This window comes from Lolium perenne, chromosome 1, assembly GCF_019359855.2.
Source record: "Lolium perenne isolate Kyuss_39 chromosome 1, Kyuss_2.0, whole genome shotgun sequence".
Lineage (NCBI taxonomy): Eukaryota > Viridiplantae > Streptophyta > Magnoliopsida > Poales > Poaceae > Lolium > Lolium perenne.
In genome coordinates this window covers 96,806,593-96,821,552 of record NC_067244.2, presented here as the reverse complement: position 1 = coordinate 96,821,552, position 14,960 = coordinate 96,806,593, and the positions used below count along the sequence as shown (strand labels likewise).

The window sequence follows — 14,960 nt, the reverse complement described above, 5'->3', positions numbered from 1 at the left end:
CATGTCTGGTTTGATGATTGCTTGTAGTTCCCTAGTGTGCTACCTTGAGTGTTTGTATCTGTTTGTTGTGTGCATGTATGTCTTGCTATTTAGACGTTCCCGCCCTTTTTAATTGTTTAAAATTAGTAAAACAGAAATTAAAAATGGAAATCTGCCAGTGTACTGTTTTGCTAATAAAAATAGTTTGGTAGCTCCGATTGATGTGATTCCAATTTCACTAGAACCAGTATGGAATTATATTTCAGATGCCACTGACCTTGTATTTTTAGGATTTTTGTGCCATTTTTAATAAATAAAACTTGATCATTGTTTCTGGTTAGTATTTTGAGTCTCAAAAATTGAAAAATAAATATTTTTGAATGATTCCAATTGTGTTGATCTTGTTTTGTTACTGTGCATCTAGGAAAAATACCAGTAGCATCTGTTAGTGGTATTTTGTCTCTGGTTATGGTTGTATGGGTGTCACATGCAGTGATAGGATTAAAGTTTGCCTCGCCGATGTATTGCTAACTGCTAGTTAGTTGGGTAGATTAACGAAAGACTCTAACTCTAAACCCGTTAGCAGTTGTTTTTCAACCGTCAGGGAAACTAACTCAGACCCCTATCTACGCCGACTACTTTCAAGGTCATCTGAAGCATCTCTACTACGCCAACAAAGCAGAAGCCAATACCTTCAAGATCAGCTGGAGCGTCTCTACTACGCCAAGAAAATAGAAGCCCCTATGATGCGGGGTGGCCTTCGGTCACCTCCACACCAAGACCAACAAGTCCCCCAAGTGGACCGATGACACGAGCCCGAGTCAAAGCTCTTCATGATGAGGTGAACTCGCTCCTCACCACCCTTGATCTTGGTACCCCTTTGGAGGGATTGCTACCTCATGCCGACGTGCTATGTGTCATTAGGTACAAGGCGCGTCAAGACCATGGAGAGGAGGAGACGCCAAGGTCAAGGGAAGGAGAGAAGCAACTGGACATGGAGATGATCATGAAGCCGAAGCCAACGTCACACGAAGCGCTCCAAGGAAGAGACGGACGCTGGCCGGTCCAGGACCCGGTCAGACCGGACCTACAACCGGACGCCCCGGTCATAGGCCCGGTCGACCGGGCGCAAACCGGGACAGCTCCCTCGTACCGGACGACGAACGGAAACTTCGCAGTTTCCCGGTTTGCGCCCGGTCGACCGGACCCATGACCGGACGGCCCGGTCCCAGGCCCGGTCAGACCGGCCCCAAACCGGACCTGACGAGAATGCCCCACCAAACTGCCTTAACTTATCCATTCGCGTACCTGTTCGCCCTTGCTGGCCATGTATGACTATATAAGTAGCTGGGACCCCTCATTAGCTCTTCAGACTTGTTTTGAACTCAAACCTAACTTTGAGCTTAGTCTCCCTTGGGTATCATCCCTCTGTAATCAAGGCACCTTGGTTGTTGATTTGGAACTTGTTGAGTGAGATTCTAGTACAAGATACTCTCTCTCCCTCACCAAGCTCTTCTTCTCCAATCCCAATCTCTCCCCGGGGAATTCTACCGCGTGTCTCTTCCTCGGAGATTCTATTGGCGTGGTCCATCGAGCCACGGAGGTAAGCATCGGGTGTATCGGGTTGTGTGTGTGCGTGAGTCTCGGAGTTCCTCGTGTTCATCGCCGTGTTCTTCGTGTTCCTCGCGTTTTCCCATCTTCCCCCTTGGTTTCGAAGTCAATCCGCGAGATCGGGCCACACACGGGGTCTTAGACCTCATCATATGGTATCAGCAGCTCTTGGTTACCGCGGATTTGACCTCCCACCCACCCGATTTCGTTCCTAGAAAATTTTCCAAAAAATCCCCAAAAATAGCCCTAAATTGCCTTTTGACCGATCTGTGATTTGGTTGCGTTTTGAGTGGTTTTGGTCCGTGGATCTGGTGTTGTTGTGCTTGATCTACTATTTCCCCAACTTTGAGCCTCCGATTCCATCGTTTCCCTTCGTTTTGGTCGATTTGGATTTGGTTTGGGGAAGAACAGGAGAGAGAAAGCTCCAAATCGTGAAATCCGGTTTCGGACCCGGTCAACCGGGCCCACGACCGGACGAGCCAGCACAGAACCCGGTTGACCGGGCGGCAACCGGACAGGCCGGTCCAGGAGCCGGTCCAACCGGACCCCAGACCGGGCGCATCTTCGCCCCCTCCTTCGACCTCGTCTTCCGGCGATCTCCACCACCACCACCACCACCACCATCATCGCAGGTATAACTTGCAGCTTTCACCTTGTAACCCCTCTTCCTTTTGCGATCTATCCCATCGAGCATTGCTTGTCTAGTGTTGCGAGACATTGCACGTGGCCCCGCATTGTGAGGTGTGTGTGTCGCGTTGAGTAAGGCACCCAAGCAAACACTCGTGTGGCAAGATAGCAAAAGCGAGGCTAACGCTAACATAGTGCGTCAAAAAGCCCCAAAAACACAAAAAGAGTGCGAGTAGCACCATACATCCATACATCCATATATCCATACATCCATACCCCATACATACAAAGTGTCCACGTGCCACCAAAGATACAAACGAGTGCAAGTGCCGCCATATACAAAAGAGAAAAAGCTTTTAAGCAAAGAGAGATAGGAGAAGAGAGGCCACGTGTGAATCTTGTTGTCTCTTCCTTTGCAACCAAAGCTTTGGCTCTCCTTGTGTTAGTGTGACACCGAGCACTTATACATACACTTTTCCGCTCACTTTTGGTTGCACTAACCCCGCTTATCTCGTGTGTGTGTTCCACATCTTTTCCGTGTTTATAGTGATCTTCACATTGACATTTGGATTTTTGGACCTCACCCACTTTTGACAACATACTCGATCTTGGATTTGTCTTTTGGCTTTCCACAACACTCGCCTAACACCATATTTGCTAGCTTTTGCGTGTGGTTTTGCGTGTGTTCCCGATACACTTGATCTTGCTTTCGGTTTGGTGGATTGCCTCAATACTATCTTACCTTGGTAAGAGTGCGAGGTAGTCTCCTTCCACTAACATACACAACATAGTTCTTGTCTTTCCATCATGGATAGGAACGGAGATACCAATAGGGATGAAGAGATCCTTCGCAACACCGAGAGGTTGGCTACTCAACACAACCTATGGACGCAACGACAAGAGTTCAAGGAGCAACTCTCCCTCTTCGAGACGCGCATCGATGAGCAATACGATGAAGTGGCTCACAACTTCTCCACCGTGAACCACGACTTGGCCCTTCTTCGTGAAGCTACGGACAACTTGAATGGCCAAATGGCGGCCAATGATGCCAACATGGAGCGGCGCATGGATAGCCTCGAGCGCGCCATCACCAACTTGGGTCGCCATCGTCGACACCGCTCTACTTCCTCTTCATCAAGCTCCTCCTCAAGGCATGAAGACCATTACTCTCATGGTGGCATTTCGTCCCCAAGCTCTTCTTCAAGGCATGAAGACCATCATCGACCTCATCGCTCACATGCTCGTCATGAAGACTCTCGCTCCAACTCTAGGCGTGGAGAAATACATCGCCATGCTCGTCCACATGAGCGTCCTCCACAAGCTCAAGATCTTCAACAAGATCGTCACCAAGTGGATCGCCATGCTCACCATGGGCGTGATGGCCATCCCCAAAACCAAGATCCACCTCGGCGAGATCTTCGTCGCCACCCTCGCCATGACCAACGTGGACGAGGAGAGCTTCACCATGATCAAGATGAGAGACCCAACATTGAGCATCGTCCTCAACCGCGACAAGATCTTCAACCACATCCTCACCGTGAACCAAGTGAAGCAAGTGTTCAACTCCACCGCCAACCCAATGCTATGGTTGGCCATAGAAGACCTCCTATTCCACCTCTAGCCGCAAGAGTGGACGGCGCCCCTCCTCGTAGAAGAAACTTGGAGGATGAAGAGAACATGTATGGCAAGCTCAAGTTCAACATGCCCAAGTTCAAAGGTGAAGACGACGCCGAAGCTTACCTCTCATGGGCACTCAAGGTGGACAAGATCTTCCGCATCCACAACTACTCCGGTGCCAAGAAAGTGGCTATGGCATCACTCGAGTTTGAAGACTACGCCAACACTTGGTGGGAGCAAGTCCTCACTCTTCGCGAAGAAAAGGGTGAACCTCCAATTGACACTTGGGAAGATATGAAGAAGGAGATGCATGCTCGCTTTGTCCCAACGCACTACATGAAAGACCTCTTCAACAAGCTCCAAAAGTTGAAGCAAGGTACCAAAACCGTTGAGGAGTTCTACAAGGAGATGGAGCTCACTATGATGCGAGCCAACATCCAAGAATCCGAGGAGCAAACCATTGCTCGCTTCTTCAATGGCCTTACCTATCCCATCAAGAGGATTGTCGAGTTCCAACCTTACTCCAACATGGTTGAGCTAGTCCACCAAGCATCGAAGGCCGAGCGCCAAGTGATTGAGGGCATCAAGTACTCCAAGGCCAAGTCCTATTTCTCCTCCAAGCTCGCTACATCGACCCCTCCTACTTCCTCAACTCCTTATGCTACAAGTGCCAAGGCCGAAGCCTCCTCTACACCTTCCAAGAAACCGACTATCCAAAGTCGCATGAAGCAAACGGTCTCCTCCACCGCCTCCTCTAAGGCATCCACGGGACCCTCTAGTGTCACTTGCTTCAAGTGTGGCACCCAAGGTCACAAGTCGTTTGAGTGCAAGAACACCAAGGTCATGATCACTATGGAGAATGGTGACATCGAGACTCTTGATGAAGATGAATATGAAGCCCTTGTGCAAGCCGCCGTGGAAAGTGAAGAAGCTTATGAGCAAGAAAGTGGAGAAGATCCTCTATTATGTGAGCATGACCCAAGTCCCTCACTTGTGGTCACAAGGGTGCTAACCACACAACCTCATGATATGGAAGAACAACGGTGCAACATCTTCCAAACCCGTGCCGGAATTGGTGGCAAGTCTATCAAGGTCATCATCGATGGTGGAAGTTGCCATAACCTTGCGAGCACCGAGTTATGTGAGAAGCTCCACCTCACTCTCCGCAAGCATCCTCACCCCTACCATATCCAATGGTTGAGTGACAAGGGCAACGTCAAGATACAACATACCGTCACCGTCAACTTCAAGATCGGCCCTTATGAGGACACCATCGAGTGTGACGTGGTACCCATGACGGTGTGCCACATGTTGCTTGGCCGCCCTTGGCAATATGACAAGAAGGCTATACATGATGGACTCTCCAACACATACACCTTCAAGGTCAACGGCAAGAAGTTCGAGTTGCGCCCGATGACTCCTAGCCAAATCATCGCGGATAATGCGAAGGCTTTAGCGAGGGCACAACTCCGCATCCATAGTGAGATGAGAGGAGAGGGAGCGACCCACCATAAAGAGAGTGAGCGCCACAAGCCATACATGAGTGAGCCCAAGAGTGTCCTTCTAGCCACCAAGAGTGAGTGGAGAGAGCTCCAAGAGAACCCATCCACCATATTGCACTATGTGCTCATATGCAAGGGACCTGCGTCGGAGACTAACGACTTAACCAACATTCCTCCGTCTTTGTTGTCTCTTTTGCAGGAATTTCGAGACGTCTTCCCCGACGAGCTCCCTCATGGACTACCACCACTCCGAGGCATAGAACACCGCATCGACCTCATACCCGGCGCTCCGCTCCCAAACCGTGCCGCCTACCGCACCAATCCCGAAGAGACCAAGGAGATCAACCGCCAAATTCAAGATCTCCTCGCCAAAGGGTACGTACGCGAAAGCCTTAGCCCTTGTGCGGTTCCCGTGATCCTTGTGCCTAAACCGGATGAGACGCAACGGATGTGTATGGATTGTCGCCCCATCAATGCCATTACCGTCCGTTACCGCCATCCCATTCCACGTTTAGATGATATGCTTGATGAACTTAGTGGTGCCACGATTTTCTCCAAAGTCGATTTGCGTAGTGGTTACCATCAAATCCGCATGGCTATTGGTGATGAATGGAAAACGGCATTCAAGACCAAACTTGGTCTCTATGAATGGCTCGTTATGCCTTTCGGTCTTTCCAATGCTCCATCAACTTTCATGCGCCTCATGAATCACATCTTGCGTCCTCTCATTGGCAAGAGCGTGGTTGTTTACTTCGATGATATTCTTATTTATAGCAAAAACCTCGAGGACCATGTGCAACATGTGAGAGAAGTCTTGTGCATCTTGCGCCATGAAAAGCTTTATGCTAACCTCCCCAAGTGCACATTCGCTCAAAACAAATTGGTTTTTCTTGGTTTTGTGGTTTCCGCTAATGGAATTGAAGTTGATTCTTCCAAGGTGGAGGCCATCCATAATTGGCCTACCCCTACAAATGTTGGCCAAGTCCGAAGCTTCCATGGACTTGCCGGGTTTTATCGCCGCTTTGTGAAAGACTTTAGCACCATCGCTTGCCCTTTGAATGAGCTTACCAAGAAGAATGTTCCGTTTGTTTGGGGCAAGGCCCAACAAAATGCTTTTGATGAGTTGAAGAAACGTCTTACCGAAGCTCCACTTCTTGTTCTTCCAAATTTTGCCAAAACTTTTGAGATTGAGTGTGATGCAAGTGGGCTTGGTATTGGCGGTGTTCTTATGCAAGAGGGCAAACCCGTGGCATACTATAGTGAGAAGTTGGATGGCGCACGCCTCAACTATCCTATATATGACAAGGAGCTCTACGCTTTGGTTCGTGTTCTTGAAGTTTGGCAACACTATCTTTGGCCAAAAGAGTTTATCATTCATTCCGATCATGAGTCCTTGAAGTATTTGAAAAGCCAACACAACTTGAACAAACGACATGCAAAATGGGTCGAGTTCATTGAGTCCTTCCCATATGTGATAAAATACAAGAAGGGCAAGGACAATGTTGTGGCGGATGCTCTTTCCCGCAAAAACACCCTTTTGCTAATTCGTTTGGATTTTCATGTTTTGGGACTTGAAGAGATCAAAGAACTCTATCCTTCCGATTCTTTCTTTGCTCCCATTTTTGAGAAGTGCTCCGTTGAGCGAGGAGTGGATGATTTCTATTTGCATGATGGCTATTTGTTCAAAGCTAACAAGATTTGCATTCCCGAGTCTTCGCTTCGCAAATTGCTTTTGCAAGAGTCTCATGGAGGAGGTCTTATGGGTCACTTTGGTCGAGAGAAGACATATGCCATGCTCTCAACCCACTACTATTGGCCAAGAATGTACCGCGACGTCGAACGCCTTTGCCGCCGGTGCACCACATGCTTACAAGCTAAGTCTACCTCCAATCCCTATGGTCTTTATACCCCATTGCCTATTCCACATGCACCATGGACCGATATTAGCATGGATTTCGTTTTAGGCTTGCCTCGCACTAAGCATGGTCATGACTCTATATTTGTGGTAGTGGATAGATTCTCTAAGATGGCTCATTTCATACCTTGCCATAAGAGCGACGATGCTTCACACATTGCTTCATTGTTTTTCAGGGAAATCGTTCGCCTACATGGAGTACCACAAAGCATTGTGTCGGATCGAGACGTCAAGTTCATGAGTTATCTTTGGAAGACGCTCATGGCAAAGTTTGGAGTGAAGCTCTTATTCTCATCATCATCGCACCCGCAAACGGACGGCCAAACGGAAGTGGTCAATCGAAGCCTATCCACCCTCCTACGCATCCTCGTGAAGAAAAACTTGAAGTCATGGGAGGAATGCATCCCACACGCGGAGTTCGCCTACAACCGAGCCAAGCACTCGACTACATCAAGGAGTCCATTCATGGTCGTCTACGGGTTCGAGCCGCTCACGCCACTCGACATACTTCCACTTCCCCTTCATGAGCGGACGAACATGGACTTCGCCAAGCGCGCCGCCGACGTGAAGAAACTACATGAAGAGACAAGGGCAACCATACAAGAACATGTGCTTCGTCAAGCTACCCGCCTCAACGCCAAGAAGAAGGAAAGGATATTTCAAGAAGGAGACCTCGTTTGGATCCACCTCCGGAAGGAACGATTCCCTCGTGAGCGCAACTCCAAGCTCAAGCCAAGAGGAGATGGCCCCTTCAAGGTTCTCAAACGCATCAACAACAACGCTTACGTCATCGACATTCCCACCTCCAAGTACTTGGTGAGCAACACCTTCAACGTTGCGGACTTGTCGCCATATCATGAAGATGGAGAGGAACAAGAGTCGAGGACGACTCTTTCCCAAGGGGGGGGGAGATGATGCGGGGTGGCCTTCGGTCACCTCCACACCAAGACCAACAAGTCCCCCAAGTGGACCGATGACACGAGCCCGAGTCAAAGCTCTTCATGATGAGGTGAACTCGCTCCTCACCACCCTTGATCTTGGTACCCCTTTGGATGGATTGCTACCTCATGCCGACGTGCTATGTGTCATTAGGTACAAGGCGCGTCAAGACCATGGAGAGGAGGAGACGCCAAGGTCAAGGGAAGGAGAGAAGCAACTGGACATGGAGATGATCATGAAGCCGAAGCCAACGTCGCACGAAGCGCTCCAAGGAAGAGACGGACGCTGGCCGGTCCAGGACCCGGTCAGACCGGACCTACAACCGGACGCCCCGGTCATAGGCCCGGTCGACCGGGCGCAAACCGGGACAGCTCCCTCGTACCGGACGACGAACGGAAACTTCGCAGTTTCCCGGTTTGCGCCCGGTCGACCGGACCCATGACCGGACGGCCCGGTCCCAGGCCCGGTCAGACCGGCCCCAAACCGGACCTGACGAGAATGCCCCACCAAACTGCCTTAACTTATCCATTCGCGTACCTGTTCGCCCTTGCTGGCCATGTATGACTATATAAGTAGCTGGGACCCCTCATTAGCTCTTCAGACTTGTTTTGAACTCAAACCTAACTTTGAGCTTAGTCTCCCTTGGGTATCATCCCTCTGTAATCAAGGCACCTTGGTTGTTGATTTGGAACTTGTTGAGTGAGATTCTAGTACAAGATACTCTCTCTCCCTCACCAAGCTCTTCTTCTCCAATCCCAATCTCTCCCCGGGGAATTCTACCGCGTGTCTCTTCCTCGGAGATTCTATTGGCGTGGTCCATCGAGCCACGGAGGTAAGCATCGGGTGTATCGGGTTGTGTGTGTGCGTGAGTCTCGGAGTTCCTCGTGTTCATCGCCGTGTTCTTCGTGTTCCTCGCGTTTTCCCATCTTCCCCCTTGGTTTCGAAGTCAATCCGCGAGATCGGGCCACACACGGGGTCTTAGACCTCATCACCCTACCTTCAAGAGTGACTGCACCCCTGCGAGAAGACATACTAACTTGGTCTGACCTGGGAGTATAAATCGCGCTAACCTCTAGGATATATTCTTGAAAATACCCTCTAACACACCATCTAACAAGCTGAGAGAACAATAGCGTCAAAGCCGAGCTACATCACATGGTTCATCTTGTCCTCATCAAGTGAAGACTCCTGAAGATACCTCAAGAACTCAAGACTAGGTGCAACTTACCCGCTCACCAACTGTTGTAAGTCAGCACCAACCCGCAAGCTGAAGATTGTCTTCGACGCCCTCTGTTGCGGCTTCATATGGATACCAATCAGGCCTTTCTTCAACTTACTAACTCACCACACGTCCTCTATGGTTTAGTCAATACCGTGAGTGCCTCTTGAAGTTGTGGTCTGCACGTCGCCCCCGAAGACTCTTCAACTGAACAAGGAAGACCGACGACTTCTTCAGAAGCCCCCGACAGGACCGCAAGGCAGAAGCTCTGAGTTTTTCTGAAAGCCTGATGAAAAATCTTAAGGGTGGAAGACTTCGTCTTCCACTAAAAGTTGGAGCTAACCCTAACATTTTAAACATTTCTAACACACCGTTGGAAACATAGGATGCACTAACCCCTCTTGAAGCCGTGGACTACACAACGCCCTCTGAAGATGTTTTCAACTCAAGACACGAGATCAATGACTTCTCCAAGGAGCGTCCGACAAGACCCGTGGCGGAAGCTTAGAGTTTTCAAAGACCCCTGGTGAACAATTTTAAGGGTGGAAGACTTCGTCTTCCACTAAAACTTAAAGCTAACGCTAAAAAGTTTTCAACCCTGCTCAAGCACCATTGGGTGCACCAACTCTCTCACAATCATGAACCCCGCTAGGATCATTAAGAAGCTACAATCCAACACCTGCATGGAGTAGACAATCTCTTCAAGAAGCTCACCATCGGCAGGAATCCATCATGTCTCTCAGAAGCTAAAGTTGCGACCCTCTCAACAACGGCACGCCGACAGAAGAATGGAGTCTAACTTTCGTTAAGATTTACAACCCCTCAAGTTCTGCGCTCAGTAATCTCGGGACGAGATTATTTTAAGGGTGGAAGGATCTGTAACGCCCCACTTTTGCAAACTTGTTTAGTTGTCCTTATTGCAAAAATTAGGGGGAACAAAAACTTTTTCTATAGACTAATTAAGATGAATTGCCTTGATCTATTTGTTATGATGAATTGCCTCGATCTGTTGGTAGATGTATTGTCTTGATTTCTTGTTGAGTTTTGCTTTGAGCCACCTCTTAGAACAACACCTCTAGTGGTTAAACCAGCAACTCACCAAATAAAACACATGTGTGGCTTAGGAGGAATTGTTTTCCTTCTTACTACATCAAGCTCTTCTTCTGATGATAACATGAGTGTGCCATCATGATCTTCCTCTTTGTGGTACAAGATAGCTCAATCATACTTAATTCAAAACTTGGGATCATCTACCCCTAGCTACATCCCTCTCTTATACCCACTCGTCCTTGTTGGTTTTGAGGCCATGTCGACCATCTGTGTTGACAGGCTTAAAATGTCCAGACTTTGGCAGTTAATTTCTAAGCAACCACAACTGTTATTGGTAGCCTCAATACATGGATCTCATCTATGCAACACCCTCTTCAATCTCCATGTCTTTCATGTCTCAGTCAATCCTTTCAGCTCATATATTCAACTTGATCTTATACCCTATCCAGTGTTTCAGCACTTGATCACTTCTTCCTCTTTTGCTTCTTGTTTTTATTTTAATTCAAGTTTAATCTTCACAAAACCAAGAGTGGGAATGATGGGTACATTTTGTAGCCACCATCTACCCTTGAGAACACTCCTCCCTAAATTAGTTTTCCCTCCTCAAAAACCCTATTGTTTTCCTTCTCTAGTTTTGATCACAAAACTACTTCTAGTTTTATAACTCTTTTCAAGATATTTCTTCAAGGAAAACAAGGAACTGAAATGGGTTTTGTTTTCTCATCCCATTTCCACCAAGTACTGGTTTCTAAAACATTATTTTCTATCTTGCTTTCTTTTTATCAAAAGGCTTGTTTATGATACCTATACCATTTCTTGTTTTTTCCTCTTGCTTATTTTTACATTGGAGAAAAACTCTACTTTACTTGAGAAAGTAAGTAGAATATTTTGAACCCCTATGTTCCAACTAGTTTTATCTCAACATTTTCAAAATTCCATTCCACTTGAGTTCATTCCCAATTGTCCCTAGACAATTGAGGTGTTTCAAATACTTTTCAAATGAGTTCTATTTCAAATGGCAACACTTGCACATCTTATGCACACCTCTGATCTACCACATTGTATTCCCCCATCCTCCAATTCTTGATCAAATGGATGATCATTTGATACCTTCAAATCACTCCCAATTGACCTCTCATTTGAAGAGCAACTTATATTTCATCATACCCATCTCAATCCTCTATTCTTTTCCATTATCACATTGACCTCATGATTGATGATTTAGGTCACCATATTCATCCTTGTGAGTATATGGTTACTTCACTCACCATCTTTCATAGCCTTGATCTACCATCGTCCAAACCACCACCATCACCCCCATCATCTCTTGGCCAATTTGACAATTTGATCAAAGTACTTTATTCTTCAACATAGGCACCAATGTTTATTATCACCTCTCCCCCAAATTTGAATACATCACCAAGCCACTTTTGGCTAATCATCCCCAACACTCAACTTGGCCGACATGCATGAAAGGGCATTGCACTTTGCTTGTCCTCTTGTAATGTCAAGTAGTAGCCGGCCATGACAGGATTTTGGCATGCATGAGCTGAAATTTCTTCATCTCCACTTTCTTCTCTTACAAGTCTTGCCTCCCACCTAACTCAATCACTAAATGGAAAGCCACCCACCTTAGCCAATCACAAAGGAGGCAGCCAACCCCCTCTCCCTCTATAAAAACTCCTTGGCCGGCCACCACCTCCACCTTTGGCTTCATTTTTCACTCCCCACTCTCTCCTCCACCTTATCTACACCCTCATAACTCTCTCCTACCTCTCCCCCACGAAAATGGTGCTCCTCCTAGCTCCATGGCCGGCCATGGCCATGGAAAGCCACCAAGATGAAGCTCTCCCCCTCCCTCAAGCTTCCCCTCACCATGAGAGCATCCCTCTCACTCTCTTCTCCCCTAATCTTTGATGAATCCAGCCCTATTTCTCCTTTCTCCTCTCACAATATTGGATCTTGATGCAGGTGCATGTTGGTCCAAGCATGGAGAAGCTTGAGCTATCCTCAGATCTGAAGTTCTAGAGCAAAGTTCGTCCAAATCCCTGCAGTAATTTCTGCTACCTTGCTGTTTCAGATTCTGGTACGAACTTGTAAAATCCGCCGGATCTCGTGTGCAGATCCAAATCGAGTGATTCAAAGTTCCACAGATAGGTATTGAAAAGATCTACAACTTGGCGTTGGTATCATCCTCAAATTCGTTACGGATTTTGCACGGTAAATAAAGTTCTGTAAACATGGAGAATCACAGTTTGTTAGATTCATCCCGTTTTACAAAACCTTTTTGAGCAAACTCAACTGTGGGTGAAAGCCCTCTTCAATACCTTCATTTTGGCGGTGGTTTCACTTCGATTGACCTCCTGAAACTGAAATGGTTCGCAGATCAATATTTGGTCAGATCTGACTTTGCCGAATTAAACCAGGAGATTGGAAACGAATTCTTGAATGAAACCAACTGGGTAAGAACCACCTATTCAATACCTTTCAGATGCAGCAGACCTCATATTTTTGTGATTTGTGTATGATTTTCGGTGAATTAAACTTGTTCTGTGTGATCTGCAGACATGGCTGTTAGCTTTTAAATCACCAAAAATCCATTTTTGAACCTAATTGAGTGATTCTAATTCTGTAGGATTACTGAATGTTTTCTTAATCATCTCAAACAAGTTTCAAACCATTATCTGTTCTGCAACTCCTTAGTTAAAGCAAATGGTACAGACATGCAGTAAACTTGTAAATCCATTTGTGAGAGTTTCAGAAACAATTTGAACCCAAATCCAATTGTGTTTGCTTCTCTGTTTAAATATCTTTCAAATGCCATTGGACTCATATTTTTAGGATTTTTCTACAATTTATGGCTTACAGATCTTGTTTTCTCTACAGTCAGATTCCAAGAAATTCCTAAAATTATAGATTTGATATTTTTGGGTGTTTCAAATTGGGTTAGTCTTGTATTAGTACTGGCCATCTAGAAAAAATATTATTATTCTCTGTTAATACATATTTGTTGCTGTTAGTAATGTATATGTGTGACATGCATTGTTGAAGCAAAACTTTTCGGTTTATTTAAAACCCTTGACCAACTCTTTTTAGTAGAGATGGGCAACCTTTGTTTTATGCTTGCAAAACAAAACCTCTGCAATTTAACATTAGCTCTTTTGTTTTGCTTAAGTTTTCAAATGGTGGGGCATATCATTTGCTTCCTATTCTTGTGTAGTGTTTTGTAAGCTTTATAAAATAGAGAGAATGATTGTCCGCTTTTCCAAAAATGTTTCAAATTATAATGTGAATGTTTTTGATGCCAAACTAATGCATTTTTCATCTCTATGGTGTTATCTACCAGGGGATATTTGGTTTATACCATGGTGATAACCGAGAGAGGCAATTGCTAAGTTGTGATGCACTCATACCTTTACTAGGTAAATAAATGGGGTTTTCTAAATTAAAACTCTTAAAGTTGTTTTGTGGTATCTATAGGTCCTTAGTATGTTATACCTTGGCTGCATGGTTAGTTGTTTATTGATGAATGTTGTCTTGTTGATGCAATGTGATTGATTGTGTTCCTTTTATATTTTCCGGCGATAGATGCGAACAATTCCGGAGAAGAAGAAGAAGTGGAATCGGACGAGGATTTTATTTATGTTGTTGGGATTCTTATATTGATGGAGTTGAAGAAGTCCAGGGACAAATAAGCCAAGGCAAGCCATCTTTTGATCTCTGATTCGGTGTCTAGTTGGATGTCATTTGTTGATGTCCAAAGCACCTTAATTCTATGTGTGCTATTCTCTCTATTTATGTCATCTATGTGTGATTGCAAGTGGGGTACTCCCTATTGGTGATACTCCACTATTGTCCTTGTGTTATGGGATGCATGGTATCATGGCCGTGATATTCTTCTTGGTTATCTTGTATGCTCGACTTGAGCATGCTCCATCTCAAGATAGTAACTTACACCACACCCACCACTTGTGTAGTATAGAGGTATCAATGTCATGATCTTGGTGTATTCTCAACTTGAGAGGAGTATGCCGTGTACCCAATGAAGAGTATGTTGGATAGTGATACTCCACTATCTAAGTTATATTTTTAGCACCACAAATCTGAAAGTATAATCCTCCTTGTGTGGTCATAGTACATGCTTACCTTAAGCAAGTATGATCCACTCCTTTACCCCTTTTCACACCATCTATGGCGTGATGACTCTCATCTCGGCCGTAGTGCAATAGTAGTTCAACTCATGAAACTTTAGGTTGGGAACCCCTCAAGGTTTACCTTGTTGTAAATGTTTATGAAAACCTTGGGTGAGATAACCCAAGTGTATGGTTTATGAAAGCAAAGAATCTTGATAAAGATGTTTGGGAAAGTGTGCAAACTCTGCAGAGTCAAATCTATTTGAATAGCCACGTCCGCGGTCATGGACAAGTTGAAATGGCCATACTTAACCGGGGCTTGAGTTTTGTTTTGACAAATGCTTTGCAAAGAAAGTGTTGTGTTGGAT

At 46.0% G+C, this 14,960-nt stretch overlaps 1 long non-coding RNA gene across 1 annotated transcript; it reads left to right on the top strand.

Moving 5' to 3' along the window:
* Positions 1-12,181: 12,181 nt before the first annotated feature.
* On the top strand, positions 12,182-14,292 carry LOC139830670 (uncharacterized). Its single transcript, XR_011743748.1, has 5 exons — positions 12,182-12,493; positions 12,583-12,679; positions 12,845-12,921; positions 13,806-13,881; positions 14,048-14,292. It is a non-coding gene; the product is annotated as an uncharacterized lncRNA (long non-coding RNA).
* Positions 14,293-14,960: the final 668 nt, after the last annotated feature.